The 13,771-nt window shown below is 36.0% G+C and overlaps 1 long non-coding RNA gene across 1 annotated transcript in view; it reads left to right on the top strand.

Annotated features, from left to right (window-relative positions):
• Nucleotides 1–2,413: 2,413 nt before the first annotated feature.
• Nucleotides 2,414–13,771, top strand: part of LOC125276726 — a 76,172-nt gene continuing 64,814 nt past the window's right edge. The window contains exons 1-2 of the long non-coding RNA XR_007186725.1: nt 2,414–3,202; nt 7,367–7,466. This is a non-coding gene — a long non-coding RNA (uncharacterized LOC125276726). The remainder of the gene's footprint in view (nt 3,203–7,366; nt 7,467–13,771) is intronic.

Consider the following 13,771-nt stretch of genomic DNA (forward strand, 5'->3'; position numbering starts at 1 on the left):
GGATGAAGGGTGTAGGGGTAAAAAAAAAAAAAAACTCTTTTTTGGAACGCACTTCTGCGTCATCTTATCGAGACATCAAGGAGGAGTAGATTGTGCAAGCCTTTTGTTTAACATTTATTTATTTTTGGCTTATCGCACCATATTGTATATTGTATCTATGTATTTGAATGGACCCATAAAGGAAGCTGTAGCCTAAAGTATTTTTGTTGAAGTACAATGTTGTTTTGACTATAATAATGTACCAAATCTAACTCGTATAAATATTACAAAATAGGCTACTATACATAGCCTACATTTATAGGACAAATCGAACTCCAAGCCTCCTGTATCCATTCTGTGACATCAACAACTTCCCTATCCCATATCTGTGTTTACATTACTTCCTGTCCCAAAACGATTGTCATTGATAGTTTTACATGCACATAGTAGACCCTCGGGTTTTGAATGGCCGTGCTATTAAATATTTATATATTTCATGTCGAGTTGCCATGATTACCTGCCAGATTCGATAAGTTAACAGCTGTCAGTGTCATGGATGTATTGCAGCGCGAATTCTGACTGAACGGATATAGACCGGAAAATAAAGGTAATTTACGTTTGATATTTTATCTACAGTTATCAGTTTTAGAATTCTACTTTTTTTTTTTTTTTTTTTTTTTTTTATGAATTTGAGCGAGCCAGAGAGAGAGAGAGTGAAGCTTTTGGCCTAAGAAAAACAACACGGTGGTCTCTTTTAAATTAACCGGGCAAAGGTTGAAATTCAGCTGCTGAATGTATGTGAAAAATACATAACATTAGACATATAAAGTTCCCACCTCAATAATAAAGCTGCGAATTTTTAGTGCGAGTGCATATAAGCACGTCTGCTTTATAATACAACATTAAAGCTACCTTTTAGTGAGCACATATGTCGCCTTCACCTTGGCTTGGAAAAGACCCGGCGCCAGACACAAATTCACGGACGGGCATTACATTTTTTTCAGGGGGGCACAAATGAGATCAACCTTATTGCATAATAGCATTATGAATTAAATGGGCAAAAAAAAAAAAAAAAAACGAGGAAGAACTAAACGCACGTCGCATGGGCTCGACATTGCCCGGGACAAGTTGATTTTTTAAAGGGGCAAGTGAAAGAGAATTTTACTTGCCTGGCCTGATTAAAACGCCAATAACAAAAAATGACTAGAGAATCACCAAAATGCGATAATGCTTCTGCATTCATTTAGTCTAAGTGGCTTAGTGCATAATAATATCGATATTATCGATAGTGCATAATAGTATATAGGCTGATGTACTGACGCTAACAAAATGTTGCGCTGTTGAGGCGCTCGCGATGCCTCTCGAGGAGAAATCGAAACAAATGAGCGCAGCAGAAACAAAGAAACTCAGTTAACACACTGCCAGAAGCGGCTCCTGGCCATTAATTTAGGTAGGGCAGATTCTGGGTCTTAGCGCTAGTTTATAATAAACGCCAATAACAAATATCCTAATCGCATTCGCATATATTATCACATTATCCACACATTAGACACACTTTTGGCAGAATTCTAATGTCCTTGCGTTATTCATCCTGAGGTTGGCGCTCTAATTATGTTTGACAGACTTTAGGACACTGAATTGCCTTAATGTAGTATTTATTGCGTCCGAATGTTGTTTTAGGATGTTACAAGATATGTAGGAATTCCAGCGAAGAAAAAAGTCATGTCTATTCTCAGAAAAACATAAAACAAACACAACAGGACTACTGTATAAGCTATTCACATGAACTAAAGGGTTTATCCTCTCATTTATTTAATACGCTACTCCACATAGGAAGAACAGACATGCCAACTAGTTACTGACCTGATACAGACACATATGTGAAACGGACTGATGTTGTCTTGACCTAGAGCAAGGTTTACGTGACATAATGTCACGTGGAAGTAAGCGGGGCAGCCAGAAATCTGCTCAAATGGGTGCTGCAGTTCCATTTTTCACCACAGGTTTACATTGGAATTTTGTGGGGCGCTGTAGAGCTGGGAGGGCTCTGAGACAGGCTGCCCCGCTTATCATGATTCATGCCTGCCGAATCCTTGCGCTATATTTTAATATACCCTGCTCACTTTACGACTAGAAAATCTGAAAAATATTTGTTGCAGAATGCTGAACACATTTACAATATATTATTATTTCAGTCTATTTTTGGATGAATATTTTGTTGGGCTATGCCCCACCCAGACGAGCCGCGGCTGAATACTGCAGTAAAAATTCGAATGTGGAGTTTTTATATTATGACATATGATACAGTTAAGCAATATCACACAACCAAGAGTGCCGAATAATACCATCACGACTGAAAATGTGACACTGATTTCATATGGCAGTTCTATAAACAAGTAATTAATATGAATTTACTTACATTTTAGACGCAATATTGACTGTTTTTGTTCTGTTTTAGCAGCGAAAATAGTTCAGACAAATCACAGCAGAAGCGCGTCAGTCTCACAGCAACACTCGGGCTTTCGCCTAGCATTACCTCGCTGATCTCTCCTGCCAACTTTGGTGGTCTTTGATTAAAGAAACGCTGTATATCCTCTGTCACTGTCACACGAGATAGTTCAGCAGTTGTTTAAAAAATGACCGCTAACATTAAGCGGCAGCACTATGCTTAGCACACAACCAAACATTTCCGCGCTCATTATTTACAAACCAATCAAATCCGTTTATTTTATTTTATTTTTTTAAATCAGATCAAACACATTTTTATCCAGTAGTTATGATACAAAACGATAACTTTTGATGACAGAGTAGCCTATTGATAAAAAAAAAACAAGGACTGGTGGTTGGTGGGACGTAGAGTTGTCGACTTGTCCAGGGCGGGTAGTGACTCACAGGGCGGGCCAGGCCCCCCAATGCCCGCCCATGGCGCCGGTGCCTGTCCAGAGATCGGTTATGTATCGGATTTAAAACCGCAGTTGGAAGTGGCTCAGATCGGATGCGAAAAAATCGGATCTGGATGGTGTGGATTTTTGTGTGTACACGTGTGCAACTAATTCCGATCTGTGTCAGATGTGAGCAAAAGATCGGATTTTTTTTTTCTTGATCGCGAGATGTGCACCGCCATGTTTTTTTTTTTTTTTTTGCGCGGCAGTTCAGGGTCCTGACTCCTGTCAGTTGGATTTACAGCACGTGAATTCATCCGTTTCTCCTGAAATTCGTGTAGGTAAGTGGTCGATGAACTGGGAGAAGAACTTTATAGTTAGGCTACACTAGTGTTTCTCAACGGGGGCGTTCAGAGAACAACGGGGGGCGTCGGAAGCAAGATTTTTAAAAGGGGGGCGTTCAGGTGTTCTTGGGGGGCGTTCACGAGTTTACACCAAAGATCCAGGCAAGACAAGATTAAACGTGTAATTACTTGCAAAAGAATTGCCTACAACATTCTAAAATCTGCCAGTTTAACGCAACATGTCAGCTAGGCTATGTGTCGTTTCTTTTGCAACGATTATTTTTCCAGTCATAGACCAGTGCTCAAGCGCTGACATGAATTCATGTGCACAAAAATGTTTCGAGCTGACAACAATCCGGTGGTGGCTTGAATCCAGCGCTGAACCACACAGCGGAGGAATGGAAAGTTGACAAGCCATTAAAGAAGTACTGACTTAAGAACCAATTATATTTTCAAATATTTTCAATAAATCATGTTCCCATTCACTCCGGTGACGAATTTTAAAATGAATGAAACTAAATTCTATTTGTAAGGTAAAACTTTTACATTTTAATGCCTAATGCCAAAATGTTTTCTTTGTTCACAAAGTAATTTACTGGGCATTATTGTTAACTCGCAAGACTGTGAGAAAATGACAATTTGATGGATAATTAATTTAAATATATTCTGTAATCACATTTAGGTAATTTCGCCGTCACATCTGAGCGCAAAACGCTGCTTGGATAATTTCAAGATAGGCTTGTTAAAAATCATTAATAATACATTAATAATTTAATAATTGTTCATATGTGTTTATTCTTGTTAGAAGATTTTTTTATTTTATTTTACTTTTTTTATCATGACAAACCAAATAAATTTGAATTGAATTAATTATACCACTGATGGTAACATTAAGCTGATACCAAGGTATTTAAGCCTATAATTATAACAATTTTTTATGAAAAATCATGATTGTATTTATTTATTTTTTTCCAAAGTAAGATTAATGTAAGCAGCTTCTTGCAATACTCTCCTAAATGCGTAATAAATCCTAAGTGCACACATTAGCGCTGAAATGACCGTAAAGCAGCCTATGGTCGTTTTTACTGTCCAGAATTATCAAAAAAAAATCAATAGGCAGACGCAGATTATCTTGAGTTTTGCGTTAGTTCAAATGCGCGTTAAGGTGATGGAAACCATTGGCATACTCATGGTGTGTAGTGACCATTTGTGCGTAAAACACCATGGCATTATGTATTAGTCCCAACAAAGTCTGACAAACAGCCCTCGACATAGAAATCAGATGTTTAAACTCGTAGTTATTTTGTGCGCGAGCGCGTTCATGTGGAAACTGCCAGTGTATGGGCATATACTTGTTTAACCAGTATTTCATCAGTTCTTCTGCGTCTCCTCACAGCATTTCAATAAAACGATATCCAACAACACAAATGGCTCTCTCTGTAGTCACAAGTTCCCTTCATAACACTTGCACGCTTAAGTTTCAGAAAACATCGTCATCGAAGTTTATATGTCTATCATTTATGTAATTATATAATTTATATGTATTCTTTATATGACAGGTTTTCAAACCCTGTGTCACGAGACTTAAAAAATAAATAAACAAAATATATTTGACTTTATTGATTAACAAAGCGAAAGAAAAAACTGTGCCCAATAGTAGCCTATATCCTGCTGAGTTTGATTCATTTTTGTGAGGCGCGGCGCTCCACAAACAAGTTCAAGGAAAGGAAACCGAGATGGCAAAAAGCGCATCCTGTTTTCTTTATTTTGCAAAAGCATAATGTTCTGTTTTTAGTGTGTGTATAAAAGTAAACTTCGCAGTATCGAATAATGTCTTACTCATATCTGTAAATTACGGAGTATTTAAGTTGTTTTTGCTGGTGAGGAAACAGTTGAAGTGATTGCGCCGGCGCCTCGCGTGCGCACTCAGCATATTCATTGCAAACTTGACATCGCAGCCTGTTCATTATCAAAATAAAATACCGTCAGCCAAACATAAAAATTACACTGTTCATTTTTACATACTCCGTAGTATCCAATCTGTGCCGTTCAGCGTGACCACCGCTGAAACTGGTCCTGCCAAACACATTTTTGCTCATTTGGGGGATGATTGTTTTCGTTGATATTGAAACGGGAGTGAAGTACAAATCCTATTTGACACAATAAATAAAAGTTCAGCATCCAAATACATTGCTAATATGGAAACATTTGAATTCGTGCCGAACGAGAGGCTGCTTGAGAACACCGATTTTTACTTTCAGTTTCGCATCAAATTAATTCGTTTGGGCTTGTTTATAGCTACTTATAAGTTTTTATTCTTGTTCTGTATATGTATATTATATATTTTAGTACTCTTATGCTTGACTTGGTTTGGTCGCGTCAATAAAAAAAAAAAAAGGTCGTTCTTTAAAAAAAGTTTGACAGCCACTGCTTTATATGTTGCTTATGTGTTGGAAAACACAAAATCCGGCATGGACCACTTTTGGTGTTATATGAGAGGGGGATCCCTCAAATGAGGTGGCGGATCAGATTTCGGAGGTTCCGGTTCCAGCTTGTCCCGGCTGCCTGTTCAGTCAAATCAAATCTGTTATTTGGCTTTCAGTGACATGCTTTTTGATTATGAAAGCTGCAGTTCGTAACTTTTGGAGCTCTAGCGGTAAATAACCAAAATTGCAGGGGTCTTGGTACTGCAGGTACTGTAGCCTACTCCGCAGCGGTGCCGACTCGAACCAGTCTAATAGTCCCAATATAAATATAAAATATAAACTCTTATTATAGGTGTGTCATAGTGATTCAGGATAAGACAAAAACACGGTTTGGAAAATGGATTCATGATGAAGGCTAATGGTGTTTGGGGGGCGGTAAAGGATCTGGATAATGGATAGGGGGGCGTTGGCCCAAAAAAGGTTGAGAACCACTGGGCTACACTATGTGTATCTGATATATGAATAAAACGTGGCGGCAAATTATATTTGAATTGATTGTTAATGCTGCTTTCATAGACATCAGTGTGTATTTTACAAACTCTAAATGTATTGTTTTACTAGTAGGCTACTTATGTATATGTAAATGTTTGAAACCTAAAATTAACATTATGTGGTTGAATACACTAGTTGTGAAATGACAATTAAGCACTGAGCGCGTCTGTCTCTGGCTCTGCACCAGCCAAAGCGCGAAAGCACAGTTTGAATCTGGCAGTTTTGTGACGTCACTGAATATTCTAGAATATCTAAAGTTGACTATCTGAATAAAATGTGTTTCTGCTCTATCTAGCTGTCCTATAAACATAATTTTCATTACTCATTCATCCAATGTGTGTTTATTCATTTATTTTTAATTCGTAGATACCAATATGACAATTTTGAGGAAGTTGAGCCTCCTTTATTGGACTGATCCCAAAACTACCCTTACGTGTTTTTTTTTTGTTTTGTTTTTTTGCTTCCACAGAAGAGCCAAACTAGATTGTTTTCTTCACTCGAACACAAGAATCCTCAGTGTAAAATTAATAACAAAGCAGTAGCGAAGTCTTCTCTCATTGTTATAATCTAACACAGTACCCACAACAATTCGTTTAAAACAATAAAGTCCTGGATACCATAAATGCAACGACACGGGTCCAGTATTACCTCCCTCGGTTGTCATCGACTGCCCTGATGGTGGATGATAAAAATTCTTTCATTTTCTGGGCTATTGTAGGCAAGGGGACAATTCTTACATTAATAACATCCGGGGCAGTTTTGTCCATGCTGAATCTTGCACACAGGGTGAACTAAAACCATTTATGTCTGTGTTTTGGAGCCAAAGTGTCCTGGGCAGATATTTATTATGAGGGTTTCCCTGGATAGCAGGCCAAATGGTTCATTTCGATTACAAATGCAAAAATTGAGGCCTGCTTTTCCACTTTTAAGAGCGTATTTATAAGCACATTCCAATCAATTCCATTTTTGATATTGTGATTTTTATAGTTGAGTGTAAATCCTTTTGGTTTATTTAATTCAAAGTCATTGATTTTTTTCTCTCCTCCATTTGTACATAATACAAGGCACAAGTTTAGCAACACAACACAGTCTAGCAGCCGTTAAAAAAGTGTCTGCTGATCAATGGAAGGTCTAACCAACTAAAACAGTCTTGAAACTAACTGTATGTGTGGAATGTTTTCAGAAAATGTACAGTGACACTGTAAGCAGATGTAAGAGAAGGAATAAACACTCAGGAATGGGGATGCTCGAAGATGAAGCTACACAGATGATGCAAGAACAATGTAAGACAGTAATACACAGAACGAGAGGGAGTAAACACAAACACACTGAGATCTCTCACCACGTGACTGATACTACAGCTTATAACTTTTGGCGTAAACTTTAGTGTAGCTTGCTGTGTTTGACTAGTCTCATAATAATTTGTATTTATCTTAAAAATCATAAGATACCAAATGAATTGGTTCATACAAAACATGCAACCTTTACTCCCATTGAGAGGGATGTTGTTTAGTTCACTTGCTATTCTGTATTTGAAGAAAGCAAATGCTTGCCTACATCAGTAAACAATGCGTTCTATATTTATTTATGCAGCACAGGTTACAAATGTGTGATGTCTGTGGCAAAGTCATGGGTTTGATTCTCAAGGGATGCATGAATTGATATGCATGTGAATACAGTACCTTCGATGCAAGATGTTTGGATAAAAGCATCTGCCAAATGTAAAAGGTCAATAAAAAATCAGTAAAAGTTGTATATACGAATTGTCCAAATCAGTCTTCTGAAGTCATTCAAATTATATGCATATTTACATATGATGATGACGATACACACAATGAAGTTTCTTCGTTTTGAACATAGAATCATTTTCCACTGAGTTAAAAGTAAGAAGAGAGAGGTACAAAAGATGTTTTCTGTAGTAGATTATTCAGATCCATGTTGCCTTATTATTATAATCTATGTATTCATATTTTTAATTAGCTTTTATTTGTATATTTTCAGTTTTAATTTTAGTTCAAGTTTTGGTGATTTTGTTGTTTTTGTCATTTTATCAGTTTTCATTATATGTCTGTCTGTTCTGTCTAGCTTTATTTTTATTTTGGTGCCTAAACTAGTTTTTCATCTAATATTTATATTTTATTTTATTTATTTTTTTATTTTATAAAAAATATATATATATATTTTATAATAGTTTCAGCATTTATTTGGATCAATTGCAACACATCATGCAACACCTTGTTAAAAAACATTTATTTTTTTTGTTAAACCATGTGATGTTGCAGTTAATACAGTTGCTAATACAGTTACTTTTTGCTCACATTTGCAAATTTTATGTTAATGTTGGACCCAGGTTGTACAGTATGAATATGCCTCTCTTGCATATGATTTTAGTTAGTTAATTTCTGTGAGTGAAAAGTGAGAAGGTTGAAACGCCACAAATTAAAATTGTGCACATTTACCATGTCTTCAAACATTTGTACGATTGTAAATATTCATCACTCTTGCTCAATCCACTGCTTACACTGATGAGCAGATGTTTGCTCCCTGCGTCTGTCAATCACAAACCCTGAGGGTAAATCTCCTGCAATCCGTGATTGTGATGTGAGAGTGACGTCTTTTTCACTAGTTATCACACTGGTTTGACGCTTTCTCAGTCTCATTCTCCTTTCTTCTCTCTCAACTTCTTGACTAACATCTGCTGATCTGTTGCTCATCTACATATCAGATAAAATACACTCATACTTATGATTTCACATACTGATTAGACCACCTAACATTACCATAACCATGCTTCTGTCAGTCACACTTGTGTCCTTATATAAGCAGTTGCCAAGCTTTGATTGGTCTGATGATATTTGCAGTACAAAGCAGATATCTTCACTTGTATTTCATATTTGTAGTCATTTCATGTAGTAATATTTTGGTATGTTTATCTTTTTCTAATGGCTTGTGTGGTGGAGTGGTTATAACTCAAGTGCTTGTGAATGGATGTTTGCTTTTTTATTCATTGTACAAAGTGAGTTATTACTTTTGTGCTCTTTAAATTTTGCTTCCATATTCTGACGTACTTCAGAGTGAAACAGGATATTGAACAAGAGAAAAATGCTGAACAACTCTTGAGGTTATCCATTGATCAATGTTTAGTTTTAATGTTTTTATTTTGTTTAAGTTAAGTTTAATATATATGTCAGCAATGTAATAATAATATAGGCCTAATGCTTTAATTTTACACTTGACTACACTTAATAACTGTAAAAAAAATAAAAAAAATAAAAGAATTTACACAGTAAAATACCGTTTTCTATTGAAACAGCAATATACTGCAAAACAATGCATTCTGGGTAATATTATTTATTGTTTTCAAGAAAGTAGCCTATAGACCTCTTTTCTTAAAATCACAATATTACCCAGAATGCAGAATGTTACCCAGAATCCAGAATGTTTTTATGGTATATTACTGTTTCAATGGAAAATGGTATTTTACTGTGTACATTTGTTTTGTTGTTTACAGTCATTTTTTTAGAGTGTAAAAAGGGATGTATTTTTAGTTAACAAAAATATTAAATTTGTCATCAACTAAAATAGTCAATCTGTAAAAGAACAAATTCTATACACTTTTTTGAATATTTATTTTTTTCTTTATAAATGTATTTAAAATACATTTCTATATAATTTAAGAAAAAAATAGTTTATTACCTATTGTATGTGTTAAACATAAAAGATTTATCAACAGAATATTTATATATAACAAAGTCCATACGATTCTATTCTATTCTGTTCTACTCTACTCTATTTCGGATGCACTAAATTGATAAAAAAGTGACAGTAAAGACTTGCATTGCTTAAAAATAAATAAATCAAATAAAAATAAAAATATGTGTGTGTGTGTGTGTGTGTGTGTGTGTGTGTGTTCATCAAAGAATCCTGAAAAAAAGTATCACATTTCCAGAAACATATTGAGCAGCACAATTGTTTTCAACATTGATAATAATAAGAAATATTTTTTTGAGCAGCAAATCAGCATATTAGAATGAATAGAAGGATCATGTGACACTGAAGACTAGCATAATGATACTGAAAATTCAGCTTTAACATCACAGGAATAAATGACATTTTCATATTCAGTATATCTCCGACTTTTCAATGGTACTGAAACTTTTAAATGGTATCAGCAGCTGTAAGTTTTATATAATAAGTTTTATATTAACATGATTTGTTTCCAAGCTATGTCTGTGGTCTTTAACCTCCAAACTGCCTCTCATTTAGAGGTCTCTCTTCTCGCTGTCCTCACCGTGGCCTTGCTGCGAGATGCTCCCCCACTGTCGTGTACACACCGTCTAAACTTTCATGCAGCGTGGTCTTGGGCTAATGAATGTAATATGTCTTGCATTAATAATGCACCTCTGAGTTATTTTCAGCTGCTTGGGGTTAATTATCTGCTTGTTAAAGTTGCATAAGAGTTTGATTAAGCACAATAACAGATAAATAATCTTTCCCTCTCTCCATCCCCTCTCATTACTGATGTCACAAGCTTGGCTTATTGCTTACTGAGCTTGCAGTTAACGTGCACAGACTTATGTGTGTGTGTGTGTGTGTGTGTGTGTGTGTATGTGTGCATGTATGCGTTACATGCACATATACAGTATACTTGGTCTGATTATTTAGTCCAGATCTGAGAGCGATTCCACCCTGCAGTTCACTTTTTACATTGTTTTATTTGGCTATAGTGGGTTGATATGCACAATCCAGCCTTTCTTCTCCTAAATGCTAATCTGAACAAATAACCACCTATTTACATGTTTCATAATCAACTTCTGTGTCTAAATTTTGCACAAGTGTTTGTTGTTTGATAAGTGTTGGTCTGCATCTTGTTGTAGGTCTCAGTTTCCATTATATTCAGTTGTGAAATTGAATCGTTCAGATCACAATTTTGGTTTATCACCATTGAGTCAACTTGCTCAAACCTCTGATTGTTCCAGTGGCACAGTCCTTGCAATTAGTGTATGCTAAAGCACTTTGAATGAATACTGCTTGTTAAATAGCAGTAACTGTGTGGCAAATAACCAGGCGTAATCCAAGAAACAGAAATTTGAGGGGTAATTTGTGGGCTATTGTAATTCTGTCCAGACTCAGCAGATCTTGATTTACTAAAAATGGAGTCAGATCTGACCCCCTACCCTGCTTTAAGCAATGAACAGTTTGTCTAATACAATTAGAAAATGTGTTTTTGTTTTGTTAACATTAGATGACTAATAATAGTTGCCATGTGCCCTTAGTGATCATCTTGTGCTGTTTAAGTCCTTTTATCCAGTTCTAATGGATTGCAAACACTGATTGAAATTATTATTTATATTATTATTATTATTATTATTATTACCAAAATACTATTATTATTAACCTGTGGTAAATTAACTAGTTGTTTTATTCAAAATTAAAAAAACAAAAAACAAAACCATGTCTATGCAGTATAATGTTTTCTTAATTCAAATACACAGCATACTATAAACTGACAATTTATGTCCTTGAATTTTCATTTACACTGTCATTATAAGTCACTTTTTCATGAAAGTGTAAATGTAAATCTGTATTTTTTTTCTTCTTAGATTTGGTGGAATTAATTCATTTGATATATTTATTTGAATCTTTTAACCATTGCTTTTTTTTTACTGCTGGTTCTGGAACTGTGGCATAGTTTGTTTGAGGGCCCTATCATACACCCGGCACAATGCGACGCCAGGCGCAACGCCAGTGGTTTTTGCTAGTTTCTGCCTGACACAGCTATCATTTTCACATCCAGCATCACGTTGTTTAAATAGCAAATGCATTCTGTTTGCCCATGGGCATGCTGGTCTGAAAATGAGGTGTGTTCAGGTGCATTGTTGGCGTGTTGCTATTTTAAGGCAACTGAAATAGACTGCGCCATTGACCAACTGAAACCTGGTCTAAAGTCAGTGGTGCAGTATTTTTTATTTTATTTTATTTATTTATTTTGTTATTTAAAGGGCGCGTTAGTAATATGCACCTATAGGCGAGTGCACAATGTGCATACACTCTGCTTGGGATGTAGCAGCACAAAAATATGCCAAATATTAAAATTAAAAGGATTACAATGTAAAAGATTATTATTGTGTACTGTACATAGCATAGCAGTATAGCAGAAAAAAATGCTGTACAGGTCAGTAGCTGTTTATTTATCATTTGTGTTGTGATGGGTGGGATTTATGTCATTTTTCACGCTTGGTACAGTTGTTTTAGTTTGAACTTAAATGGAATATTATGTTTTTGCGCATTATATGTTGACTGCAAGAACATTTATTTGGTTTGAACACATTTTTGGAGAGCAGGCATCTCTCAGCAGAGTCTGGACATGTTTAAATAATATATTTAAAAAAAATCAAAAAAATATGCTCTATACAATATATTGCTCTATATTGTGGAGCTATACCTCTCAACACACCTGCTGAAGATTTATCTCAGTTTACACTGAATTGAAGCCTTCACTGATATGTTGTAGTATCTTCTCTTCCTCACGCCCGTGTGACCTGCACTTCATTACTGTGAGAGTATTTTGCTCAATCACAGACTCCCTGCTCACTGTCTCTCCTGGTAGCTGTCAAACACTTTATCTTCAAACAGGTTTAATCCCACTTTAATACTAACTGAGTCATGATAAAATAACTCTTATATAGAGAAATCCTTTTAGCCAAAGGCAGCCCTTTGTAGCAGGTGGGCTAAGCATTTAGGAGGGATCTCAGAAACAGTTCTAATCCTCAGATGATTTTAAAATCTGACACACTCCATCACCTTCATCTGCCTTCACTGTGGGGCAGGGGGCTGAGGTGGGCATTTTTTGTAACAGTAAAAATAACAACCATACTGTACATAACTGTGCATACATGTTTTTTTTTATTTATTATTAGTTTTTTTTTAAAGGTGCCATAGAATTGAAAATTGAATTTACCTTGGCATAGTTGAAGAACAGGAGTTCAGTACATGGAAATGACGTACAGTGAGTCTCAAACACTTGCCTGGCAAGGCCAGACTGATATATCTTCTACAAGATATATCAGTCCGGTCAGTCCGCCCTCTGTCGCGATTCGAGTCAACTCCAAACCGTACCGTGCAATCAGATTCGCAAACAGCGTCACTCTAGTGCGGCGAAAGTCCCTTCAATATCAACAACAATTGCGCACAGGAGACCCGAGAGTTTGTTCTATTCAGCCGTGAATTCAGTTTTTAATTACCAAAAACACATTAATTATTTACTTTTCACTGTTGACTCTCTTGTCGCTTTGCTAACGTCATATCCGCCCTTCTCTGATTGGTTTACTCCGCTTTCTGTTTGCTCGGATTAGAAATCGAATTGATTAAATGGCCGACCAGACTCATCCGCTGGTACAGTGGTGAGGCTGGATTTTCCAGGCAACTCAAACACCATTGTTTCCTCCTTCTTATGTAAATTTGATTTGTTTGAAAGACCACCGAAGAACAGGCGAATCTCAACATAACACCGATTGTTATGTAACAGTTGGGATCATTAATATGTACGCCCCCAATATTTGCACATGCCAGCCCATGTTCAAGCATT

Source organism: Megalobrama amblycephala, linkage group LG10 (genome assembly GCF_018812025.1).
Source record: "Megalobrama amblycephala isolate DHTTF-2021 linkage group LG10, ASM1881202v1, whole genome shotgun sequence".
NCBI classification, from domain to species: Eukaryota; Metazoa; Chordata; class Actinopteri; order Cypriniformes; family Xenocyprididae; genus Megalobrama; species Megalobrama amblycephala.